The sequence below is a fragment of the Panthera uncia genome, chromosome C2, assembly GCF_023721935.1.
Source record: "Panthera uncia isolate 11264 chromosome C2, Puncia_PCG_1.0, whole genome shotgun sequence".
Classification (NCBI taxonomy): domain Eukaryota; kingdom Metazoa; phylum Chordata; class Mammalia; order Carnivora; family Felidae; genus Panthera; species Panthera uncia.
The window spans coordinates 104,709,619-104,715,618 of NC_064810.1; positions in this window are offsets into that span (position 1 = coordinate 104,709,619).

Below are 6,000 nucleotides of genomic sequence, written 5' to 3' on the forward strand. Positions count from 1 at the left end.
GATACAAGAGGGCCAGGGTGTGCTGCACAAGTAGTGGATTATGTTACACAAGAGGACTCTGACCTCTGAAGTTTTTATAATGGGCAGTAACCTGTCTGAACTTTGTCCTTGAAGGAGATATTACCTTTATTATACTGGACAGTAAACAAACCTACCTTCTGCTCCAGAGAGATGCTATTTTTACCTTCCCAGGCTATTTAGTATATAGACATCCTTGTAAGGATGATGCAGAACAAAGGCATTCAGCCTCTATTTTATAAGATGTGCAGACATGTGAAAGGCCCATAGGGAACTGTCTCCCAATGGAAGAATACAGGTTCATTTATAGTCTAGCCTTATTATGATCCCAGGGGGAGCTCTGGAGTATTAATGGCTCCTCAGGAAAGGGGGCTGAACTTTTGCACTCCCATATCATTCAACCATTGGCCATGGATCACCTGTAGAGTAAGGCGTGACCTAGAGAGTATTTCCAAGGGGAGCCACCTCCTTTGGCCTAGGTTAATTCTCAGAACAAGGATGTAGCTTGTGAGCCACTAGTAGCCACCTCTTACATCAGCTGAGGAAAGGATAGATTCAGTAAAGGGGATCTGGGTGAGACATCAATAGCATCTACTATATTGATTAATTATCACAAAACATACATACTTAGGGTACCTGGGTGGCTCAGTTGAGTGAGCATCCAGCTTCAGCTCAGGTTACGATATCTTGGTTCATGAGTTCAAGCTCCACATCAGGCTTGCTGCTGTCGGTGCATAGCCTGCTTTGGATCTTCTGTCCCTTTCTCTTTGTTCCTCTCTTGTTTATGCACTCTCTCTCTCTCTCAAAAGTAAATAAACCTTTAAACAAAATTAAACAGAACAAAACAAATGTACTCATGAATTTTGATCCAAGACAATAAATGGAACCTTACCAGCCCTCTGGAGCCTGCTTTTGTGTCTCCTCCTGGTTATCTACCCACTCCTCCTTAAATATAACCACTATCCTGACTTCCAGCACCATGGGTTGATGTCTGCTGTTGAACTTTTACAGGTGGAATTATACAATATGTACTCCTTTATGTCTGGTGTTTTTCACTCAATGTTATTTTTGTGAGAGTCATATGGACGGCCCTAGTAGTAGCTCATTCATTTCCATTGCTGTATAGTATTCCATTTTGTGGACATGCCACAATGCATTTATTCTTTCTTCTCTTAATAGGTATTCTTCTCTTAATAATTCGTTCTGGGTTTTCTTACTTATGAATAAAACTCTATAATATTCTTGTGCATGACTTTTATGTTCACATTTCTGTAGAATATATACTTCAAATGGACTTGTTGATTCATTGGATATGCATGTGTTCAGCTTCAGTACCTGCTGCCAACCATTTTCCCAAAGCGATTGTCCTAATTTATACTCCTGCCAACAGAGTAGTAAAGTTTCATTTAGTCCACAGCATTACCAACTCTTGAGTTTGTCAGTCTTTTACATTTTAGTGATTTGGTTGGGTATGTAGTTATTTTTATTGTGGTTTCAATATGTATTTCTCTGATGACTCACAAGGCTGAGCACTTTTTCATGTGTTTGTTGGCCATTTGAATAACTTTTTCTTAAGTGCTTATTTCAAATGTTTTGCTCATTTTTCTGTATTGTCTTTTGCTTAGTGGTTTGTAGGAATGTATTATATATTCTAGATATCAGTTCTTTATCAGGTATATGTATGCAAATATACAAATTAATGTCTTCTCTCATGCTGTACGTGCCTTTTCACACTTTTAGTGATGTCATTTGTTGAATAAAAGTTCTTAATTTTAATGTTACCCAACTTATTAATCATTTTAAAGTGCTTTTAGTGTCCCATTTAAGAAGTCTTATCTACCCTAGATCATAAAGTAATTGTGTTCTCATCTCTGAAAGTGTTATTGTTTTATATTTCACCTTTAGATCTACAATTCATCTGGAATTTATTTTTGAGTATGATATGATGCAGAACTCTGTTCACTTTTTTCCCACATGTGTATCAATTGACCCAGTACTGTTTTTGAAAAGATCATCCTTTCCCTGCTACACTTGTTGTTACCCCTGTTACCTTTATTGTAAGTCAAATAACGATAAATGTATGATTAGTTTCTGGATATTATATTCTGTTCCATGGGTCTGTTTATCTTGCCTTCTCATGTCTGGCCAATTTCACATACTCTTAATTATTGTCGCTTTGTAATGTCGTGATAGTTGGTAATGTACAGATTCTAACCTTCTAACATTTTTATTCTTTTTCAAGGGTATTTTGACTATTCTTTGCTCTTTGCATTGTCAAATAAAATGTAAAATTAACTTTTCTAATGCTAACAAAACTGCTATGGACAAAACTCACAAATATAACCAGAAATAATGTTTAATCTGACAGCCTGTGGTCCAGTCAAGCTGATACATAAAATTAAGTAATCATACCTAGTATAGAGTTTTTCCTCCTTTGATTTTTCTATCATTCTTTATTCTTCTGTTTCACATCTTTGATTTGTAATTCACATATAGTTGCATTTTTATCCAGTCTGAAAAATTTGTCTTTTAATTGGAATATTTAGTACATTTACATCTGATGTAACTACTGATACAGCTGTGTTTAAATCTACCACCCCTCTTTTATCTATTTGCCATCTGTTTCTGTTCCTTTTTCTCTTTTTTGGGGCTTCTTTTTATTAACATTATATTTTTGTTATTCTGTTTCTTCCTCACTGATTAGTTATTTGTTTATACATTTGTTTACTATCTTTGAATGGTTATCTTAAAATTACAACATGTAGGGGTGCCTGAGTGACTCAGTTGGTTAAGCAGTCCACTTTTGATCTTGGCTAAGGTCATGATTTCACAGTTCGTAAGATCAAGCCCCATGTGGGGCTCTGCACTGACAGCGAGGAGCCTGCTTGGGATTCTCTCTCTCTCTCTCTCTCTCTCTCTCTCTCTCTCCTCTCTCTCTCTGTCCCTCCCCTGCTCACACTCTCTTTCTCTCCAAAAAAAAAAAAACTTAAAAAAATTACAACTTGTGTCCTCAATTTATAAATTTCAATACGAATTAGTATTTTTACATTTCTTGAAAAATGAAAGCATTTTAGAACATGTAAATTCCATCAACCTGTGCCATCTTCAATGTAGTTTCATATTATTTTCTTTTCCTGAAGAACTTCTTTTGTCTAAAGAGCTTCCTTTATATATTTCTTTTAATCTAGGACTAGGTGGAGATAAATGATCTCAATATTTGTTTTTATTTTTATTGGTATTTTATTGAAGTATAATTGACATACAATATTATATTTGTTTCATGTGTACAACGCAGTAATTCTATATTTGTACACATTGTGAACTGATCAACATAATAAATCTAGTCATCATCTATCAGTGTGCAACCTTATTACAATATTATTGACCATATTCCCTATGCTGTATTTTTCATCCCTGTGACTATTTATTTTATAACCAAAAGTTTGTACTTAATCTTCTTCACCTACTTTTCACATTCCCCAACCTCCTTCTCTCTGGCACACACCAGTTTGTTCTTTGTATTTATGAGTCTGTTTTTGTTTTTTGTTTGTTCATTTGTTTATTAGATTCCACATATAAGCAAAATAATATAGCATTTGTCTTTCTCTGTCTGACTTATTTCACTTAGCATAATACCCTCTAGGTCCATTCATATTGTCACAAATGGCAAGATTTCATTATTTTTTATGGCAGAGTAATATTTCATTGCATCTATATATCCCACATCTTTATCCATTCATCTATGGATAAACACTTGGGTTGCTTCCGTATCTCAGCTATTGTAAATAATGCTGCAGTGGACATGGTGCATATATCTTTTTAAATGAGTATTTTCATTTTCTTTGGGTAAATATCTAGTAGCAGAATCGTTGGCTAATATGATATTACTATTTTTAATTTTTTGAGGAACCTCCATACTGTTTTCCATGGTGATTTCACCAATTTACATTCCCACCAAAACTGCCTACCTCACTAACACTTGTTTCTTGTCTTTTTGATGTTAATAGCCATTCTATCAGCTGTGAAGTGATACCTCCTTATGGTTTGATTTTCATTTCCCTGATAATTGGTGAGGTTGAGCAACTTTTCATGTACCTATTGGCCATTTGTATGCCTTCTTTGCAAAATATATATTTAGTTCCTCTGCCTGTTTAAAAAATTTTAATCTTTAATTTTAATTTTATTTTAATTCCAGTCTAGTTAGTGTGCCGTGTTATATTAGTTTCAGGTGTACAATATAGGGACTCAACAATTCTGTATATTACTCAGTGCTAATCATGGTGACTGTACTTTTAATCCCCTTCATGTATTCTGCCCATCCCTCCATAGCTCTCCTCTGGTAACTATCAGTATGTTCTCTGTAGTTAAGAGTTTGCTGTTTTTGTTTGTCTCATTTTTCCTTTATTTGTTTTGTTGTTGCAAATGGCAGGATTTCATTCTATTTTGTGGCTAAGCAATATTCCATTGTGTGTGTATATATATATATATATATATATATATATATATATATATATCTTCTTTATCTGTTCATCTGTTCAATAGTTAACTGTTGAATGAATAAGTATTCAAACCATTAAATCTTCTGGTTTATCTCACTATCGTTTCTCACTTACATTTTTCTCCAAACACGTCGCAGCAATAAAGTTCATTCATTCATTTAAATTTTTTCATTTTACTCACTCAACAAACATTTACCAGTTACTAATCATGTGTCGGGCACTTTTCCAGGAAACTCAGGAAACACAGTAATGAACAAGATAGAGTCAGTTATTGCCCACAGGGAGCTTCTAATCTAGAGAAGTTAAGCATTTCTTCTGAAAACATGCTTCTTCCATTGTTTGGCAGGAAGTAGTTGCAGCCAGAATATTTCCTTCTTGGCTTTCTTTCTTTACTCTTTGTCCTAGATCTGCTAAGCTAAATGTCATTATTTGCAGTATTTCACGCTCTTATCTATTATTGCACCCTGTGTGCCATGGAAAACAGAAGGGCTCACATGCTGAGACTTCCCATCTCAAAGAGCAATTAAAATATTTTAGGTAGATCCTGTCAGTCAAGTTACAGAGAGTGTTTCATTAAACAATATAATTATTTTATCTTCATTTTAAGTGACAAGAACGTCAAATCTTTGATGTTAATGATATTTCCAATTGAAAGGTTGTTAAAAATCTTTCATTTGATGCCAAATAGCTATTTTGATGTCGAACTTTTTTTTTTCATCGAATTGATTCATTTTGTGGGGTGAAGACATGGAGGGTGTTGGATATCTGAATTTTGTAGTAATTTCATGACAAGTATCAGCTGGAATAATATCTTGAACATATTATTTCAAACACATGATGGTTTTCTAATGGTGATATTGTAATTTTCTTTGTTATATTTACTACATTTCCCATATCTCTGGAAATGAAATAGTCCATGGAAGTAAGGATCATAGGCTATAAAAGAATTTCTTCTAAAAAGAATTTAAAAGTCCTAAAATTTAAATTGTGATTTAAAATTCTCACACTTAATAATTCTTATACTGTTTTGTTTAAATTGACCCACAAATTTAAATATGATCATTTTTTTTAGATTTACATCTACACATTTGTAACACATGAAGCAAATAAATCCTGAGAAATATATATTTTGGTTATATGAACTCTACACTGTCTAAGCTAAAATTCTCACTATTTAATAAAAGTTGTGCTTAGGATTTTAAACCCTGTAAAAAATACCGAGAACTTTAAAAGAGGTGTTTAGTGTGAGTCAGCACACAATTACTAGAAGAACACAAAAGAGCATCTTTTAACAGGTTGAGAAGACAGTTGACCCTCGAGTTTGTAACATGTTTATTTATATTAAAACATTAAAAATCTGTCTAGGGGAGAAATAAACAAGTAGATCAAAATATTTGAGGAGCAGAAAATAATGGGTGTTACAGAAAGGGAGCTATTCTGGAAGGAGTAAGATGTCTCTAAAACGCATACAAATAACACTTTT